The sequence below is a fragment of the Dendrobates tinctorius genome, unplaced genomic scaffold (assembly GCF_039654945.1).
Source record: "Dendrobates tinctorius isolate UK_male_01 unplaced genomic scaffold, ASM3965494v1 ptg000056l, whole genome shotgun sequence".
Classification (NCBI taxonomy): domain Eukaryota; kingdom Metazoa; phylum Chordata; class Amphibia; order Anura; family Dendrobatidae; genus Dendrobates; species Dendrobates tinctorius.
In genome coordinates this window covers 20,112,753-20,134,636 of record NW_027361724.1, presented here as the reverse complement: position 1 = coordinate 20,134,636, position 21,884 = coordinate 20,112,753, and the positions used below count along the sequence as shown (strand labels likewise).

The 21,884-nt window shown below is 45.1% G+C and overlaps 1 long non-coding RNA gene across 1 annotated transcript in view; it reads right to left on the bottom strand.

Annotated features, from left to right (window-relative positions):
- Nucleotides 1-6,447: 6,447 nt before the first annotated feature.
- Nucleotides 6,448-21,884, bottom strand: part of LOC141091830 (uncharacterized) — an 83,209-nt gene continuing 67,772 nt past the window's right edge. The window contains exon 3 of the long non-coding RNA XR_012232597.1: nucleotides 6,448-8,781. This is a non-coding gene — a long non-coding RNA (uncharacterized lncRNA). The remainder of the gene's footprint in view (nucleotides 8,782-21,884) is intronic.

The following is a 21,884-nucleotide window of genomic DNA, read 5'->3' as shown; positions in this document are numbered from 1 at the left end:
GCCACCACTGAGTCGCTTCACCTCACTACCTGCTTCTGCTGCATACCACCGCACGGCCACCTGCATTCCAAGCCAAACTGGACACCACTACACCACCGCAAGGCCGAGTGCTGCTGGACATTCCCCCGCCACCACCATGGTAAGTGTAGCTCCTGTCTGGACCACCACTGCCACCACCACGTCAAGGCAGTCACCCAGCTCCAGGAGGTCCAGGCACGACACAAGATCACAGGAGACACAAAAAGAGGAAAACTTTGACTGTCCCTCCCCCCTCACCTGACACTGTGACTCACCTGCCTCGACTTCCATCCCTGAGCTCCTTTCCCCCCAACTTTCGTCGCCCCTTCCCCTAGAACCCCTTCCTAACCTTCCAGCCATTCCTCGCCACTCCACACCCCCAACTTTCCACCATGTTCCCCCAAATGTCATTTCCAAAAAAAGTTGTTTTAATTTTTTCTTTTTAAATAAATTTCAAAGCCTGGTTTCCCCTAATACTGTTTGATTAATGTTTTTTTCACCGCCTACACACACTGCGCCGTACTCACACTGCGCCATACATTGTGTTTTTGCCACCACATAGCTCCATTAATGACACATGTTTTTTGTGTCATTCCTGGAGATATGTGTAGTCAAAAACAAATATATGACTTGTATTTTCACCACCAGTCCTTTCAGTCTGCTAATATTGCACAGACTGAATAGAGGATGGTGTTGAGTGCAAGGCATATCTATTGTTACCTTGCCAGGTATCATAAAGAGTGAATTGAGGATGGTGTGTTTTTACCATCATCATTTCACTCTTTGTGACACAAGGCCGGGGGATTCTAGATATACCTTGTAATTAACCACATTCTCTATTCAGTGTGTGGTGAATAAACTGAAGAGATGATGGAGAAAATACACGTCATATCTACAATACCCTGGCCTCGTATCATAACTATTTTTCACACCTGGGCAGGTGAATACACATGAGTTAACCTGCAGCATCGCTTCAGTTTGCATTATCTATTGCACGCAGACTGGAGCGATGCTGGAGTTTAACTCATATGTGTATTAACCTGGCCAGATGTGATAACTTCACCATGACACCAGGCCTGGGGATTGTAGATGTTTTATAAACTTTATCATTTCTCCAGTCTGCGTTCATACTAAAGCCACAGTGGAGATCCTATATTAATATTTATTCTCAGATGGTCAGGTGTCATAAAGAGTGAAGGATGCTATTGCATCCCAAAATCCCTATTTGTTAAATCAGGCCATGTGATACAAATATGTATTATCTACACCGTTGCTGCACATTGAACACAAACTGTAGAGATGATACAGGTCATACAACTTGTGTGTATGTAGTCACCTGGCCAGGAGTCCTAGTAAATTCATGGTGCACAAAACACAGTATCATAAATTCACTGGGACACCTGGGCAGGTGATTATTGTATTTGAGTGTATAAAAACAGAGTGCACTCAGTACAGGTATCAAAACAGATTTTTTGTAACATACACACAAGCAAACAATTTTACACCATTTGATCTTGCCATTCCACACGTCCTACATCAGTGATAAGTAGGCCGCAAATTGGTCCCTCATTTAGCCAACTTCAACTGATGACCTGTGAGGGAGCTGTGTGAATTCAGGCAATGAGTTTGCAGCAGGTTCATCGGGTTCAAAGTTAGGATGATCTTTAGCCATAACAAAATTGTGAAGAACCACACACTCCTTCACCACCTCATCCACTGTTTCCATTTTAAGATTAATGGCTGTGCCGAGAATGCGCCATCTGGAGACAAGAATACCAAAAGCACACGCTACAGTTCTTCGCGCCCTGGTCAGTCTGTAACTAAAGATTTTTTGGGTGTGGCCCAGGTCCCGGCTGGAGTAGGGTTTCATCAGGTTTTGGCACATTTGAAATGCCTCATCCCTAACCATTACAAATGACTGTGGTGGACCTTCGGTGTGGGGAAGAGGCCGTGGCATGGGGACATTGAAATGGTTGCCATACAACCTCCGGCCCATGTCCGAGTTCTTAAAAGCCTGGGAGTCATTCCCACAGCCAAATGCCCCAATGTCCACTGCAACAAATAGACAGTCTGCATCCGCAACGGCCATGAGTACTGTAGAAAAGTACTTTTTATAGTTATAGTACTCCGATCCCCTTCTTTTGGGTTTGATTATCCGGATGTGTTTCCCATCCACCGCTCCCAAACAGTTGGGGAAATTGCAGACTGTCCAGAATTTTTCAGCAATATGTATCCACTTTTCCACGGTTGTCAGGGACATAAATTCTGGACAGAGAACGTCCCACAAAGCCCGGCAGGTGTCCGCAACTATTCCCGACAAGGTGGATATTCCAATTCGGTACTGGAAGTGGAGTGATGACAGGGTCTCTCCAGTAGCCAGGAATCTGCCAAACAGAGAAGCGAAACAAGCGTTTGGGCGACGGGGAAGCCAGCATCATACACTAACAAACATGTAAGTGCCCTTTCTCTGGGAGTTTCTCCTTATTACATTCATCTAATTGGCTGCACACCACTATATCACCGTTAGGTGTGGTATATACAAATAGATAGGTGGCATATTTTTGAGATTAGAGTCTCCATGTATTTAAATATAGGCTGTGCCTGTTTTAATTAAGGAATTTTTCCTTTTATTTAAATATGCTTACCCAGTATACATGAATTTAACAATTATGGGTGTTGTCTGTACCAACTAGTGGCCTACTGTATGATTAATTCTCATTACAATTGTATACAGGCTATGCCAGCTTTGAATTAAATAGTCACAGTGTATGCAGTTTATGGGCAAACGTGCAATATGGCTCCCTGTTTGGATAGCAGTATCCTTTTTTGTCATCTGTGAACAATTTGGAATGTTTGGATATTTTGTGTAGCAAATTGTGCTTAAAAAAATTTGTATATTTTGGCAATTTAAATTAATTCTGCTGTGGTTGATTAATATTGCTCTGAGTTTTTGCCGTAATAATCATTCATTGGTTTTTTTTGTGTGTTATAACAATAATTCTGCAGGCTTTTGTTTACTACATGGCAGAACAATAATTCTGCAGGCTTTTGTTTAGTACATGGCAGAACAATAATTCTGCAGTCTTTGGAATAGTACATGTCAGTACAAAGAAAATTAAGCAGGCATTGGTTTGTAAATATCACGTACCGTAATGTGACCAGGAGCCATTCCTCAGGAGGAATTGCATGACGGAGCTGTGTCCTGTCTCCGGATGGCTTCTTGAACACGAGCAAGCAAATCCATGAAGCTTTCTTGGGACATCCAGGTATAGTTACTAAATTTCGCTGGGTTTCCCTGGAGCTCGTTGCAGAGGGTGTGGTACGCTCCACGGCTCTCCCAGAGTTCAATAATCGGATGTATCCACAAAGGCCCTTGCTGCTGTCTTCGCTGTCTCTCTCTCTCCCTTTGTTGCTGGCAAGCAAATGCAAAAGCCTGAGCCAGCACGATGTCCAGATCCAAGTTAAAGTGAAAACTCGTCCAACGCAGATACATTTTCACAAAGGAAAAAGTAACCAAATCTGAAGAATTCAGCTGTAAACAGGGTATACATAAAGAATTCCCATGACACATGCCCACTGGTGTCCCATTGGTGGAGTCTGTTTCAAGAATTTTTCAAGGATTTTCCTCCTGTGAAATGTGACACCTAGACAACGCATGCGCATAAAAATACAAATGCATGCAAAAACGCATACAAACGCTGCGTTTTTTTGTCGTCATGCGCACGCTAATGCATAAAAAAATCGCTGCATTTACATGCGTTTGCAAGTGTTTTTTGGTTGCGTTTTATGTGTGCACGAAACACTGCACAAAACGGCGCAAATGTGAAAGTAGTCTAACTACCGCTGTTAAAAGGCGTATCGACGGTCATTAAGGGGTTAAATAACAACTGTTGCTCCTGCTGATGACGTCATGGAATGTTGTGGTTTCTGGTTCCACCCCCTTGCATTATGACATCACACACACACATTGTGTAAGGAGCTGCAGAGCCAACATTCCATTTGACAGTTGCAGACGGTGGAGAGACAGGTAAGTCGGTTCTATGTTTTCTCTGGTTCTGTCCTTCATTCTCTTCTATCATCTATTTCTCATTTATTTTTTATTCATTAAGGAGTCTTTATTCTATATGATACAAGCAGGTCCAAAACAAATAGTGAACCCCTCAGATTAGGTGATGTCCTAGTTTTACAGCATTTCTTCCAATAGTAAAGGGATATATAGGATGTGACAGGATTTATCTCCAAGTACAGAAATGACAATGACTTCCCGATTATCCATCACATTTTATTGGTTTCTGACTTTCTTGCTCATCAGGTCCATAGAACACTTATAACTGAGAGAATTCCCTCAGCCATAACTGGAACATGACGACTTCTTGATTTTAAGGCCATGAATTATTATAGAATCATCCAAATCTGGGAGATTAAAGTTATATCCTGTAAAACGAACACATGTAACCTGGAGACAATTATGGAATTGTCAGATGTTATTTAGACATTATAGTAATATGTAGTCTAAATCAAAAATATAAATCCAACCAATATTGGGAAATTCTTGTACAACACCGATGTATATACATATTAGCTCCATAGGTAGTGAAACTATTCAAATATTCCCCCACATTGGTAGGATTCATATTGTTTGATGCCTAGTATATTGGGCAATGCACTTCAATCGAAGCCAAATCCCAATCTACCAAAGGACCCCTTGACCAGAAAAGACCAAGCAGGATATAATTAATTCAATAATTTTTATTATATTAGTGGTAAAAATTGTATATTTAAAATCAATTTAAAAACAATGTGCAGGTAGGGACAATTGTATAACAATAAATTGGACCCAATTAAATATATACTATAATCGCATATGTATTCCTCAGTATATCTCCAATACCTCGTTCACTGGAAAAGTGCAAAATAAAATAAAAAAATGAAAAGATCAAATATATCAATATTCAATGAAATATAAAGTGCAATACGCATCATAGGTCCCCAGTAAGCAGGTAAATGTCTCCAATAGGCAGGTAAATGTCCCCAATAGGCAGGTAAATGTCCCCAATAGGCAGCATAGGTCCCTAATAGGCAGGTAAATGTCCCCAATAGATAGCATAGGTCCCCAATAGGCAGGTAAATGTCCCCAATAGGCAGGTAAATGTCCCGAATAGGAAGCATAGTCCCCAATAGGCAGCATTGTCCCCAATAGACAGGTAATTGTCCCCAATAGGCAGCATAGTCCCCAATAGGCAGCATTGTCCCCAATAGGCAGGTAAATGTCCCCAAAAGGCAGCATTGTCCCCAATAGGCAGGTAAATGTCTCCAATAGGCAGCATTTTCCCCAATAGGCAGCATTGATCTCAGTAGGCAGGTAAATGTCTCCAATAGGCAGGTAAATGTCCCCAATAGGCAGCATAGTCCCCAACAGGCAGATAAATGCTACTAACAGGCAGGCAAATATTCCCAATAGGCAGCATAGACCTGACCCAACTTAAAAAAAAAAACCTAACAGTACTCACCTATGTCCCCCGCTGCTCTGAAGAGGCACGCTGACTCCGTCTTCCTCTAGCACAGGCGGCGTGACGTCACATCAGGCCGTGCAGGTGGCATAATGACAATCACGTCGTCTGTGCTGCATATGGGTTGCCTTCCTTTGCTGTCTCGTCATTCCACCCGAAATTACAGGGCCCGCCGGCATTGAACTGTAGTGAAGATCAATGTCGGCCGGGCCCAGGGGCCAGATAAATGTCCTCAGCAGGCTGTATGTGCCCCGCGGGACATAGTTTGAGGACCCCTGTGTTAGAGTGTTGGGATTGTTGATTCTGCCCCCATTAGATGCGTCATATGATGTCACAGAATGCTATGGCTGTTGGCCCCACCCACATTGGCTCTTATTTGTCATTTTATCAAATGTTTTGGTTGTTGGTTGTGCCCCCATTAGCTTCTACTTCTGATGTCAACGAAAGGGGATGGTGGCCATTCAGAAGAGAATGGCTCTTGACTACCTGTTAGCGATTGAAGGGGGCACTTGTGCTGTTATCGGTGAGGAATGCTGCTCCTGGATTGAAGATGCATATGATTCAATAGAAAAACATGGATAAAGTAAAGGAGCTGCAACAAAAAGCTAGAGATATATGCAAGGAGTGATGGAATCCCTTTTTCTGGATGGGGTCTATCAGAGTTGGGATAAACAATATACCGTATATACTCATGTATAAGCTGAGATTTTCAGCACATTTTTTGTGCTGAAAATGCCCCCTCTTGGCTTATATGCAAGTCATTTTGCAGAAAGCCAGCGGGGGAGGGGGAGCGGCAGCAGGAGCCAGTGGCTGGGACATCGAACTCACCCACCTCATGCCATCGCTGAATGTCCCTGCATCCTCCATTGTACCAGGGCAGGCAGCTTCTTCCCGTGTTGAGCGGTCACATGGTACCGCTCATTAAGGTAATGAATATGGACGCGACTCCACTCCCATAGGCGTGGAGGCAAATTCATTACCTTAATGAGCAGTACCATGTGACCACTCAACACAGGAAGAAGCTGCCGGCCCCAGGACAACGGAGGATGCAGGGACGTTCAGCGATGGCACAAGGAGGGTGAGTATGACGGAGGAGGATGGGGGGAAGCATGGATGAGGAGGACTGGGGGAGCACTGAGGAGGATGAGGGGAGCACACAAGGAGGGTGAGTATGATGGCAGAGGACGGGGGAAGCACGAATGAGGAGGACTGGGGGAGCACTGAGGAGGACGGGGGGAGCACTGAGGAGGACGGGTGAAACACTGAGGAGGATGGGTGAAACACTAAGCAAGATGGGTGAAACACTGAGGAAGATGGGGAAGCACTCAGGAAGACAGGGGAAGCACTGAGGAGCAAGAAGGAGGGTGGGGAAGCACTGAGGAGGACAGAGGAAGCACTGAGGAGGATGGGGGAAGCACTGAGGAGGACGGGGGAACACTGAAGAGGACATGGAAGCACTTAAGAGCACGGAGGAGAACAGGGGAAGTACTGAGGAGGACAGGAGAATCACTGAGGAGCACAGAGGAAGACAGAGGGAAGCATCGAGAAGGACGGAAGAAACACTGAGGAGGACATGGGAAGCACAGAGGAGCACGGAGGACGACGGATGAAGTACTGAGGAGAACGAAAAGCACTGAGGAGGACAAGGGAGCACAGAGGAGTACTGAGGGAGCACTGAGATGGACGGGAAGCAATGAGGAGCATGGAGGAGGATGGGGGAGCACAGAGGAGGAGGGGGAGCATGGAAGAGGACTGGGATAACGGAGGAGGACGGGGGAGCACTGAGGAGCATGGAGGAGGACAGGGGAGCACGGGAAAGGACAAGGAGCTGAGCAATGCATAGAAGGATGGGACAGGGAGCCGAGCTGTGCATAGTAGGAGGGGAAAGAGCCACACAGAGCAGGACAGGGATGAGGGGACATTGCATACCCGGCTTATACTCAAGTCAATAAGCTTACCTAGTTTTCCGTGGCAAAATTAAGTGCATCGGCTTACACTCGTGTCGGCTTAAACTCGAGTATATACGGTAATCTCAACTTTGCTAAACCCCATAGTGGTAGTTATAGGATTGATTGTATTGAGCTTGATTGCCTGGAAATTATTAATGTGATGTGATTCTCATTGCAGGAAATTAACTATACATTGGAGCCACTGACTTACACAGATAGAAGAGGACCCCTATGCAAGAACAGTATATGAGTCCTTTGCAGCCCAATAACTCATCATAATGCACAATTTCATCTACGGTGGAGTTGGAAATGGTTTCCCTTACCTCTTGGCCTGTCTGGAGTTGCAACAATATCATTTCTGCCCCTGTCCACCTCTGAATGGAACCATAGGAAGGATGACACTACAGCTACAGAGGTGACCGTCTGATAGCCTAGCTCGACTACCCATCTCTCCTGAAGACCCTTTCAGCTTTTTGAGACTTGGGTGGAGGACATCATCTCTGAAAATAGGGTCCCACAGCTGCACCCCAACAGTTTGAGCAGCACTCTTAGATGAGTAAATATCCTAAGAGCAAAGGGAGATGCAAAGCCACATGCTTTGTCACTGAGGATGATTTCTGTTATAGCCATGGATGGGATTTCTTTATTCCGTCCTCTCATGGTCAATTTTGTGGCCTCCTTTTGGTTTGGGGAGGGCTATATTTACCCGATCCTGTCTGAGTTCCCTTGTCAATGATACATTCATTCTTGGCTGTGTGTCTGAACCCCTGGTGTGCTTGCATACTCTTTTGTCTGATTGTCTCTCAGTGTATGACTTGGTCTGTTTTCTCGTTCTGTGCCTTGCCTTGTGACTCTATGCTTACTGTCTATTCTGGCTCTGACCTTTGGCTTGCTTCCTCTGACTTCTCACCAGTCTGCCCCATTTGTAGAGTACAGCTATCTCCGGTGTTCTGAGATTTGGCTATGTCCTGACCACTTTCTGTGTTTAACCCTTTAGCACCTCGCCGACGTCCTAGCTTGACTTCTGCATGATCAATCTAATTTCTGGCATCGCCGGTCACTGCCGCTACTCGGCGCCTGATTCCTCCTCCGTTCACTCACCGGTGGTCACTTGCTTCAGGACCTGCTCTGCTGCAAGTAAGCTCAACGCAGCCCTCTTCTCACACTTTCAGAGCTCTCGGTATTCTTGCACAGATTTCTGCTGTAATACTGCAGCAGGGATCTTGATAGATTTCATTCTCCCGGGATTACTCCAGAGTTGTTGTTGTGGTGGGATGCAGGTCTGGACAGCTGTCGTCATCATCCTATTAGAAAAAATAAGAATTAATATATGAGTGTTAATGCTTTAAAGGGAATCTGTTACTCCTGAGACGCATATGACCTATTAATATGGGCATACAGGTAATAGAAATGTTAAGCTAGTCCTAACTGTATGCCTTATGTTAATGGTGCTTTTGTGGAGAAATGTTATATTCTGTCTTTACGCTAATGATCAGCCCAATAACTCATCATAATGCGCAATTTCATCTACTGTGGAGGTGGAAATGGGTCCCCTTATCTCTTGGCCTACGTGCAGTTGCACCAATAACATTTCTGCCCCTGTCCACCCCTGAATGGAACCATAGGAAGGATGACACTACAGCTACAGAGGTGACCGTCTGATAGCCTAGCTCAACTACCCATCTCTCCTTAAGACCCTTTCAGCTTTTTGAGACTTGGGTGGAGGACATCATCTCTGAAAATAGGGTCCCACAGCTGCACCCCAACAGTTTGAGCAGCGCTCTTAGATGAGTAAATATCCTAAGAGCAAAGGGAGATGTGTAGCCACTTGCTTTGTCACTGAGGATGATTTCTGTCATAGCTATGGACGGGATTTCTTTATCCCGTCCTCTCAGGGTTAATTTTGTGGCCTCCAGTTGGTTTGGGGAGGGCTATATTTACCCGCTCCTGTCTGAGTTCCCTGTCAGTGATACTTTCATTCTTGGCTTTGTGTCTGACCCCCTGGTGTGCTTGCATACCCTTTTGTCTGATTGTCTCTCAGTGTATGACCCGGTCTGTTTTCTCGTTCTGTGCCTTGCCTTGTGACTCTGTGCTTACCGTCTATTCTGGCTCTGACCTTCGGCTTTCTTCCTCTGACTTCCCACCACTCTGCCCCATTTGTACTGTACAGCTGTCTCCGGTTTTCTGACATTTAGCTACGTCCTGACCACTCTCTGTGTTTAACCCTTTGGCACCTCACCGACCTCCTGGCTTGACTTCGGTACGTTCAAACTACTTTCCGGCATCGCCGGTCACCGCCTCTATTCGGCGTCTGACTCTGCCTCCGGCCACTCCCCGGTAGTCATTTGCTTCAAGTCCTGCACAGCTGCAGGTAAGCTCACCGCAGCTCTCCTCTCACATTCTCTGAGCTTTCAGTATTCTTGCACAGATTCCTGCTGTAAGTCTGCAGCAGGGATCTTAGAATCATAGAATCATAGAATCGTAGAGTTGGAAGGGACCTCCTGGGCCATCTGGTCCAACCCCCTGCTCAAAGCAGGATTCGCTAAATCATCCCAGTTAGATGTCTGTCCAGCCTCTGTTTGAAGACTTCCATTGAAGGAGAACTCACCACTTCTCGTGGCAGCCTGTTCCACTCATTGATCACTCTAACTGTCAAAAAGTTTTTTCTAATATCTAATCTGTGTCTCCTCCCATTCAGCTTCATCCCATTGCTTCTAGTCTTTCCTTGTGCAAATGAGAATAAAGTTGATCCTTCTACAATGTGACAGCCCTTTAGATATTTGTAGACAGCTATTAAGTCTCCTCTCAGTCTTCTCTTTTGCAAACTAAACATTCCCAAATCCTGCAACCTTTCCTCATAAGACAGGGTTTGCAGACCGGTCACCATTCTGGTCGCTCTTTTCTGAACTTGCTCCAGTTTGTTGATGTCTTTTTTAAAATGTGGTGCCCAAAATTGGACACAATATTCCAGATGAGGTCTGACCAAAGAGGAGTAGAGGGAAATAATTACTTCACGTGATCTAGACTGTATGCTTCTGTTAATACATCCTAGAATTGCATTTGCCTTTTTTGCTGCTGCATCACACTGTTGACTCATATTCAGTCTGTGATCTATTAGTATACCCAAGTCTTTTTCACATGTGCTGTCACTTAGCCCTATTCCTCCCATTCTATATATGCTTTTTTCATTTTTATTGCCCAGATGTAGTACTTTGCATTTCTCCCTGTTAAAAACCATTCTGTTAGTTGCTGCCCACTTCTCCAGTTTATTTAAATCTTTTTGAATCCTCTCTCTCTCTTCTCTAGTATTAGCTATCCCTCCTAGCTTTGTGTCATCAGCAAATTTAATCAGTTTACCCTCAATTCCTTCATCTAAATCGTTGATAAAGATGTTGAACAATACAGGGCCCAGGACAGAGCCCTGTGGTACCCCACTTGAGACATTCTTCCAACTGGATGTGCAGCCATTTACGACCACTCTTTGGGTCCGATCACTAAGCCAGTTATGAATCCACCTAACAGTTGCCTTGTCCATTCCATACTTAGTCATTTTTTCAATAAGGATTGTATGAGAGACTTTGTCAAATGCTTTGCTGAAGTCAAGATATACTATATCTACAGCATTTCTTTGATCCACCCAATCAGTAATACCATCATAGAAGGAAATTAAATTAGTCTGACATGACTTATTAGTTACAAACCCATGCTGACTCTGTTTAATCACTTCATTCTTATCCAGGTATTGACATACATGTTGTTTAATAATTTGTTCAAAGATCTTTCCTGGTATAGAAGTCAGACTCACCGGCCTATAGTTGCCTGGGTCCACCTTCTTCCCCTTTTTGAAGATAGGAACAACATTTGCTCTTCTCCAGTCTTCTGGCACTTCTCCTGTTCTCCAAGAATTTTCAAAGATTATGGAGAGGGGTTCAAAAATTTCTTCTGCTATCTCCTTCAGTACTCTGGGGTGTAATTCATCTGGGCCTGGAGACTTGAATACATTTAGGTTAGCTAAGTGTTTCCTCACTATCTTTCTGTTTATAGATATCCTGGATTCTTCTATTCCCTTAATAGGACAGTGAATAACAGTTGATGTTACATTTCCTTTCTGAGAGAAAACAGATGCAAAATAGGAATTTAAAAGTTCAGCCTTCTCAACATCCTGTCTTACCATTTCATCATTTTCATCCTGTAAAAATCCTATAGCATCTTTGACTTTTCTTTTACTTTTGACATATCCCCAAAATCCTTTATTATTGCTTTTGACATCTCTTGCAAGCCTCAATTCATTTTCAGCTTTAGATAATCTGATTTGTGCCTTGCAGGTTCTGCAGACAGCATTATATTCTTCTTTAGATATGCCTCCTTCTTTCCATTTTATAAACATTTTTTGCTTCCTTTTTAGCATGTGCTTAAGTTCTGTGTTCATCCATCCTGGTTTCCTTAAATGCTTCCTATTCTTCCCTCTTTTCGGAATTGTTAACAACTGTGCTTTGAGAATTTCATTTTTCAAGATTTCCCATCCTTCCTGGACATTTTTGTCTTTAAGGATATCCAGCCATTGGATCCCTCCAATTCTCTTTCTGAATCCCTTAAAATCTGCCTTTCTGAAATCTAACCTTGACGTCTGAGTCTTCACAGGTCTTCCGCCTCTAGTTATCCAAAATTCTAAAATAGCATGGTCGCTACCTCCTAGGGTCCCAGCCACTTTTACCTCCTCAACCATTTCCTCCCTGTTTATAAGGATTAGATCCAAGGTAGCAGTTCCCCTTGTTTTCTCCTTTACCTTTTGGAAGATAAAGTTGTCAGCAAGAGAGGATAAGAATTTCCTTGACCTGTTAGATTTCATTCTCCGGGGATTACTCCAGAGTGGTTGTTGTGGTGGGATGCAGGTCTGGACAGCTGTTGTCATCCTATTAGATAGATAAGAATTAATATATGTGTGTTTATGCTTTAAAGAGAATCTGTCACCCCCGAGAAGTATATGACCTATAAATATGGGCATAAAGGTAATAGAAATGTTAAGCTAGTTCTAACTGTATGCCTTATGTTAATGGTGCTGTTGTGGAGAAATGTTATATTCTGTCTTTACGCTAATGATCAGCCCAATAACTCATCATAACGCACAATTTCATCTACTGTGGAGGTGGAAATGGGTCCCCTTATTTCTTGGCCTGTGTGCAGTTGCACCAATATCATTTCCGCCCCTGTCCACCCCTGAATGGAACCATAGGAAGGATAACACTACAGCTACAGAGGTGACCGTCTGATAGCCTAGCTCGACTACCCATCTCTCCTGAAGACCCTTTCAGCTTTTTGAGTCTTGGGTGGAGGACATCATCTCTGAAAATAGGGTCCCACAGCTGCACCCCAACAGTTTGAGCAGCACTCTTACATGAGTAAATATCCTAAGAGCAAAGGGAGATGCTTAGCCACTTGCTTTGTCACGGAGGATGATTTCTGTCATAGCTATGGATGGGATTTCTTTATCCCATGCTCTCATGGTTAATTTTTTGGCCTCCTTTTGGTTTGGGGAGGGCTATATTTACCCGCTCCTGTCTGAGTTCCCTGTCAGTGATACATTAATTCATGGCTGTGTGTCTGACCCCTGGTGTGCTTGCATACTCTTTTGTCTGATTGTCGCTCAGTGTATGACCCGGTCTTTATTCTCGTTCTGTGCCTTGCCTTGTGATTCTGTGCTTACTGTCTATTCTGGCTCTGACCTTTGGCTTGCTTCCTCTGACTTCCCACCAGTCTGCCCCATTTGTACTGTACAGCTATCTCTGGTTTTCTGACATTTAGCTACGTCCTGACCACTCTCTGTGTTTAACCCTTTGGCACCTCATCGACCTCCTGGCTTGACTTCGGTACGTTCAAACTACTTTCCGACATCGCCGGTCACCGCCTCTATTCGGCGTCTGACTCTGCCTCCGGCCACTCCCCGGTAGTCATTTGTTTCAAGTCCTGCACAGCTGCAGGTAAGCTCACCGCAGCTCTCCTCTCACATTCTCTGAGCTTTCAGTATTCTTGCACAGATTCCTGCTGTAAGTCTGCAGCAGTGATCTTGATAGATTTCATTCTCCGGGGATTACTCCAGAGTGGTTGTTGTGGTGGGATGGAGGTCTGGACAGCTGTTGTCATCCTATTAGATAGATAAGAATTAATATATGTGTGTTTATGTTTTAAAGAGAATCTGTCACCCCCGAGAAGTATATGACCTATAAATATGGGCATACAGGTAATAGAAATGTTAAGCTAGTTCTAACTGTATGCCTTATGTTATTGGTGCTTTTGTGGAGAAATGTTATATTCTGTCTTTACGCTAATGATCAGCCCAATAACTCATCATAACGTACAATTTCATCTACTGTGGAGGTGGAAATGGGTCCCCTTATTTCTTGGCCTGTGTGCAGTTGCACCAATATCATTTCCACCCCTGTCCACCCCTGAATGGAACCATAGGAAGGATGACACTACAGCTACAGAGGTGACCGTCTGATAGCCTAGCTCGACTACCCATCTCTCCTGAAGACCCTTTCAGCTTTTTGAGACTTGGGTGGAGGACATCATCTCTGAAAATAGGGTCCCACAGCTGCACCCCAACAGTTTGAGCAGCACTCTTACATGAGTAAATATCCTAAGAGCAAAGGAAGATGCTTAGCCACTTGCTTTGTCACGGAGGATGATTTCTGTCATAGCTATGGATGGGATTTCTTTATCCCATCCTCTCATGGTTAATTTTTTGGCCTCCTTTTGGTTTGGGGAGGGCGATATTTACCCGCTCCTGTCTGAGTTCCCTGTCAGTGATACATTAATTCATGGCTGTGTGTCTGACCCCTGGTGTGTTTGCATACTCATGTCTGATTGTCTCTCAGTGTATGACCCGGTCTTTTTTCTCGTTCTGTGCCTTGCCTTGTGATTCTGTGCTTACTGTCTATTCTGGCTCTGACCTTTGGCTTGCTTCCTCTGACTTACCACCAGTCTACCCCATTTGGACTGTACAGCTATCTCCGGTTTTCTGACATTTAGCTACGTCCTGACCACTCTCTGTGTTTAACCCTTTGGCACCTCACCGACCTCCTGGCTTGACTTCGGTACGTTCAAACTACTTTCCGGCATCTCCGGTCACCGCCTCTACTTGGCGTCTGACTCTGCCTCCGGCCATTCCCCGGTAGTCATTTGCTTCAAGTCCTGCACAGCTGCAGGTAAGCTCACTGCAGCTCTCCTCTCACACTCTTTGAGCTTCCACTATTCTTGCACAGATTCCGGCTGTAAGTCTGCAGCAGGGATCTTGATAGATTTCATTCTCCGGGGATTACTCCAGAGTGGTTGTTGTGGTGGGATGCAGGTCTGGACAGCTGTTGTCATCCTATTAGATAGATAAGAATTAATATATGTGTGTTTATGCTTTAAGGAGAATCTGTCACCCCCGAGACGTATATGACCTATAAATATGGGCATACAGGTAATAGAAATGTTAAGCTAGTTCTAACTGTATGCGTTATGTTAATGGTGCTGTTGGGGAGAAATGTTATATTCTGTCTTTACGCTAATGATCAGCCCAATAACTCATCATAACGCACAATTTCATCTACTGTGGAGGTGGAAATGGGTCGCCTTATTTCTTGGCCTGTGTGCAGTTGCACCAATATAATTTCCGCCCCTGTCCACCCCTGAATGGAACCATAGGAAGGATGACACTACAGCTACAGAGGTGACCGTCTGATAGCCTAGCTCGACTACCCATCTCTCCTGAAGACCCTTTCAGCTTTTTGAGACTTGGGTGGAGGACATCATCTCTGAAAATAGGGTCCCACAGCTGTACCCCAACAGTTTGAGCAGCACTCTTACATGAGTAAATATCCTAAGAGCAAAGGGAGATGCTTAGCCACTTGCTTTGTCACGGAGGATGATTTCTGTCATAGCTATGGATGGGATTTCTTTATCCCATCCTCTCATGGTTAATTTTTTGGCCTCCTTTTGGTTTGGGGAGGGCTATATTTACCCGCTCCTGTCTGAGTTCCCTGTCAGTGATACATTAATTCATGGCTGTGTGTCTGACCCCTGGTGTGCTTGCATACTCTTTTGTCTGATTGTTGCTCAGTGTATGACCCGGTCTTTTTTCTCGTTCTGTGCCTAGCCTTGTGATTCTGTGCTTACTGTCTATTCTGGCTCTGACCTTTGGCTTGCTTCCTCTGACTTCCCACTAGTCTGCCCCATTTGTACTGTACAGCTATCTCCGGTTTTCTGACATTTAGCTATGTCCTGACCACTCTCTGTGTTTAACCCTTTGGCACCTCATCGACCTCCTGGCTTGACTTCGGTACGTTCAAACTACTTTCCGGCATCGCCGGTCACCGCCTCTATTCGGCGTCTGACTCTGCCTCCGGCCACTCCCCAGTAGTCATTTGCTTCAAGTCCTGCACAGCTGCAGGTAAGCTCACCGCAGCTCTCCTCTCACATTCTCTGAGCTTTCAGTATTCTTGCACAGATTCCTGCTGTAAGTCTGCAGCAGGGATCTTGATAGATTTCATTCTCCGGGGATTACTCCAGAGTGGTTGTTGTGGTGGGATGCAGGTCTGGACAGCTGTTGTCATCCTATTAGATAGATAAGCATTAATATATGTGTGTTTATGCTTTAAAGAGAATCTGTCACCCCCGAGAAGTATATGACCTATAAATATGGGCATACAGGTAATAGAAATGTTAAGCTAGTTCTAGCTGTATGCCTTATGTTAAAGGTGCTGTTGTGGAGAAATGTTATATTCTGTCTTTACGCTAATGATCAGCCCAATAACTCATCATAACGCACAATTTCATCTACTGTGGAGGTGGAAATGGGTCCCCTTATTTCTTGGCCTGTGTGCAGTTGCACCAATATCATTTCCGCCCCTGTCCACCCCTGAATGGAACCATAGGAAGGATGACACTACAGCTACAGAGGTGACCGTCTGATAGCCTAGCTCGACTACCCATCTCTCCTGAAGACCCTTTCAGCTTTTTGAGACTTGGGTGGAGGACATCATCTCTGAAAATAGGGTCCCACAGCTGCACCCCAACAGTTTGAGCAGCACTCTTACATGAGTAAATATCCTAAGAGCAAAGGGAGATGCTTAGCCACTTGCTTTGTCACGGAGGATGATTTCTGTCATAGCTATGGATGGGATTTCTTTATCCCATCCTCTCATGGTTAATTTTTTGGCCTCCTTTTGGTTTGGGGAGGGCGATATTTACCCGCTCCTGTCTGAGTTCCCTGTCAGTGATACATTAATTCATGGCTGTGTGTCTGACCCCTGGTGTGTTTGCATACTCATTTGTCTGATTGTCTCTCAGTGTATGACCCGGTCTTTTTTCTCGTTCTGTGCCTTGCCTTGTGATCCTGTGCTTACTGTCTATTCTGGCTCTGACCTTTGGCTTGCTTCCTCTGACTTCCCACCAGTCTGCCCCATTTGTACTGTACAGCTATCTCCGGTTTTCTGACATTTATCTACGTCCTGACCACTCTCTGTGTTTAACCCTTTGGCACCTCATCCACCTCCTGGCTTGACTTCGGTACGTTCAAACTACTTTCCGGCATCGCCGGTCACCGCCTCTATTCGGCGTCTGACTCTGCCTCCGGCCACTCCCCGGTAGTCGTTTGCTTCAAGTCCTGCACAGCTGCAGGTAAGCTCACCGCAGCTCTCCTCTCACATTATCTGAGCTTTCAGTATTCTTGCACAGATTCCTGCTGTAAGTCTGCAGCAGGGATCTTGATAGATTTCATTCTCCGGGGATTACTCTAGAGTGGTTGTTGTGGTGGGATGCAGGTCTGGACAGCTGTTGTCATCCTATTAGATAGATAAGAATTAATATATGTGTGTTTATGCTTTAAAGAGAATCTGTCACCCCCGAGAAGTATATGACTTATAAATATGGGCATACAGGTAATAGAAATGTTAAGCTAGTTCTAACTGTATGCCTTATGTTAATGGTGCTGTTGTGGAGAAATGTTATATTCTGTCTTTACGCTAATGATCAGCCCAATAACTCATCATAACGCACAATTTCATCTACTGTGGAGGTGGAAATGGGTCCCCTTATTTCTTGGCCTGTGTGCAGTTGCACCAATATCATTTCCGCCCCTGTCCACCCCTGAATGGAACCATAGGAAGGATGACACTACAGCTACAGAGGTGACCGTCTGATAGCCTAGCTCGACTACCCATCTCTCCTGAAGACCCTTTCAGCTTTTTGAGACTTGGGTGGAGGACATCATCTCTGAAAATAGGGTCCCACAGCTGCACCCCAACAGTTTGAGCAGCACTCTTACATGAGTAAATATCCTAAGAGCAAAGGGAGATGCTTAGCCACTTGCTTTGTCATGGAGGATGATTTCTGTCATATCTATGGGTGGGATTTCTTTATCCCATCCTCTTATGGTTAATTTTTTGGCCTCCTTTTGGTTTGGGGAGGGCTATATTTACCCGCTCCTGTCTGAGTTCCCTGTCAGTGATACATTAATTCATGGCTGTGTGTCTGACCCCTGGTGTGTTTGCATACTCATTTGTCTGATTGTCTCTCAGTGTATGACCCGGTCTTTTTTCTCGTTCTGTGCCTTGCCTTGTGATTCTGTGCTTACTGTCTATTCTGGCTCTGACCTTTGGCTTGCTTCCTCTGACTTCCCACCAGTCTGCCCCATTTGTACTGTACAGCTATCTCCGGTTTTCTGACATTTAGCTACGTCCTGACCACTCTCTGTGTTTAACCCTTTGGCACCTCACCGACCACCTGGCTTGACTTCGGTACGTTCAAACTACTTTCCGGAATCTCCGGTCACCGCCTCTACTTGGCGTCTGACTCTGCCTCCGGCCACTCCCCGGTAGTCATTTGCTTCAAGTCCTGCACAGCTGCAGGTAAGCTCACCGCAGCTCTCTTCTCACACTCTTTGAGCTTCCACTATTCTTGCACAGATTCCGGCTGTAAGTCTGCAGCAGGGATCTTGATAGATTTCATTCTCCGGGGATTACTCCAGAGTGGTTGTTGTGGTGGGATGCAGGTCTGGACAGCTGTTGTCATCCTATTAGATAGATAAGAATTAATATATGTGTGTTTATGCTTTAAAGAGAATCTGTCACCCCCGAGAAGTATATGACCTATAAATATGGGCATACAGGTAATAGAAATGTTAAGCTAGTTCTAACTGTATGCCTTATGTTAATGGTGCTGTTGTGGAGAAATGTTATATTCTGTCTTTACGCTAATGATCAGCCCAATAACTCATCATAACGCACAATTTCATCTACTGTGGAGGTGGAAATGGGTCCCCTTATTTCTTAGCCTGTGTGCAGTTGCACCAATATCATTTCCGCCCCTGTCCACCCCTGAATGGAACCATAGGAAGGATGACACTACAGCTACAGAGGTGACCGTCTGATAGCCTAGCTCGACTACCCATCTCTCCTGAAGACCCTTTCAGCTTTTTGAGACTTGGGTGGAGGACATCATCTCTGAAAATAGGGTCCCACAGCTGCACCCCAACAGTTTGAGCAGCACTCTTACATGAGTAAATATCCTAAGAGCAAAGGGAGATGCTTAGCCACGGAGGATGATTTCTGTCATAGCTATGGATGGGATTTCTTTATCCCATCCTCTCATGGTTAATTTTTTGGCCCCCTTTTGGTTTGGGGAGGGCGATATTTACCCGCTCCTGTCTGAGTTCCCTGTCAGTGATACATTAATTCATGGCTGTGTGTCTGACCCCTGGTGTGTTTGCATACTCATTTGTCTGATTGTCTCTCAGTGTATGACCCGGTCTTTTTTCTCGTTCTGTGCCTTGCCTTGTGATTCTGTGCTTACTGTCTATTCTGGCTCTGACCTTTGGCTTGCTTCCTCTGACTTCCCACCAGTCTGCCCCATTTGTACTGTACAGCTATCTCCGGTTTTCTGACATTTAGCTACGTCCTGACCACTCTCTGTGTTTAACCCTTTGGCACATCACCGACCTCCTGGCTTGACTCCGGTACGTTCAAACTACTTTCCGGCATCTCCGGTCACCGCCTCTACTTGGCGTCTGACTCTGCCTCCGGCCACTCCCCGGTAGTCATTTGCTTCAAGTCCTGCACAGCTGCAGGTAAGCTCACCGCAGCTCTCCTCTCACATTCTCTGAGCTTTCAGTATTCTTGCACAGATTCCTGCTGTAAGTCTGCAGCAGGGATCTTGATAGATTTCATTCTCCGGGGATTACTCCAGAGTGGTTGTTGTGGTGGGATGCAGGTCTGGACAGCTGTTGTCATCCTATTAGATAGATAAGAATTAATATATGTGTGTTTATGCTTTAAAGAGAATCTGTCACCCCCGAGAAGTATATGACCTATAAATATGGGCATACAGGTAATAGAAATGTTAAGCTAGTTCTAACTGTATGCCTTATGTTAATGGTGCTGTTGTGGAGAAATGTTATATTCTGTCTTTACGCTAATGATCAGCCCAATAACTCATCATAACGCACAATTTCATCTACTGTGGAGGTGGAAATGGGTCCCCTTATTTCTTGGCCTGTGTGCAGTTGCACCAATATCATTTCCGCCCCTGTCCACCCCTGAATGGAACCATAGGAAGGATGACACTACAGCTACAGAGGTGACCGTCTGATAGCCTAGCTCGACTACCCATCTCTCCTGAAGACCCTTTCAGCTTTTTGAGACTTGGGTGGAGGACATCATCTCTGAAAATAGGGTCCCACAGCTGCACCCCAACAGTTTGAGCAGCACTCTTACATGAGTAAATATCCTAAGAGCAAAGGAAGATGCTTAGCCACTTGCTTTGTCACGGAGGATGATTTCTGTCATAGCTATGGATGGGATTTCTTTATCCCATCCTCTCATGGTTAATTTTTTGGCCTCCTTTTGGTTTGGGGAGGGCGATATTTACCCGCTCCTGTCTGAGTTCCCTGTCAGTGATACATTAATTCATGGCTGTGTGTCTGACCCCTGGTGTGTTTGCATACTCATGTCTGATTGTCTCTCAGTGTATGACCCGGTCTTTTTTCTCGTTCTGTGCCTTGCCTTGTGATTCTGTGCTTACTGTCTATTCTGGCTCTGACCTTTGGCTTGCTTCCTCTGACTTACCACCAGTCTACCCCATTTGGACTGTACAGCTATCTCCGGTTTTCTGACATTTAGCTACGTCCTGACCACTCTCTGTGTTTAACCCTTTGGCACCTCACCGACCTCCTGGCTTGACTTCGGTACGTTCAAACTACTTTCCGGCATCTCCGGTCACCGCCTCTACTTGGCGTCTGACTCTGCCTCCGGCCATTCCCCGGTAGTCATTTGCTTCAAGTCCTGCACAGCTGCAGGTAAGCTCACTGCAGCTCTCCTCTCACACTCTTTGAGCTTCCACTATTCTTGCACAGATTCCGGCTGTAAGTCTGCAGCAGGGATCTTGATAGATTTCATTCTCCGGGGATTACTCCAGAGTGGTTGTTGTGGTGGGATGCAGGTCTGGACAGCTGTTGTCATCCTATTAGATAGATAAGAATTAATATATGTGTGTTTATGCTTTAAGGAGAATCTGTCACCCCCGAGACGTATATGACCTATAAATATGGGCATACAGGTAATAGAAATGTTAAGCTAGTTCTAACTGTATGCGTTATGTTAATGGTGCTGTTGGGGAGAAATGTTATATTCTGTCTTTACGCTAATGATCAGCCCAATAACTCATCATAACGCACAATTTCATCTACTGTGGAGGTGGAAATGGGTCGCCTTATTTCTTGGCCTGTGTGCAGTTGCACCAATATAATTTCCGCCCCTGTCCACCCCTGAATGGAACCATAGGAAGGATGACACTACAGCTACAGAGGTGACCGTCTGATAGCCTAGCTCGACTACCCATCTCTCCTGAAGACCCTTTCAGCTTTTTGAGACTTGGGTGGAGGACATCATCTCTGAAAATAGGGTCCCACAGCTGTACCCCAACAGTTTGAGCAGCACTCTTACATGAGTAAATATCCTAAGAGCAAAGGGAGATGCTTAGCCACTTGCTTTGTCACGGAGGATGATTTCTGTCATAGCTATGGATGGGATTTCTTTATCCCATCCTCTCATGGTTAATTTTTTGGCCTCCTTTTGGTTTGGGGAGGGCTATATTTACCCGCTCCTGTCTGAGTTCCCTGTCAGTGATACATTAATTCATGGCTGTGTGTCTGACCCCTGGTGTGCTTGCATACTCTTTTGTCTGATTGTTGCTCAGTGTATGACCCGGTCTTTTTTCTCGTTCTGTGCCTAGCCTTGTGATTCTGTGCTTACTGTCTATTCTGGCTCTGACCTTTGGCTTGCTTCCTCTGACTTCCCACTAGTCTGCCCCATTTGTACTGTACAGCTATCTCCGGTTTTCTGACATTTAGCTATGTCCTGACCACTCT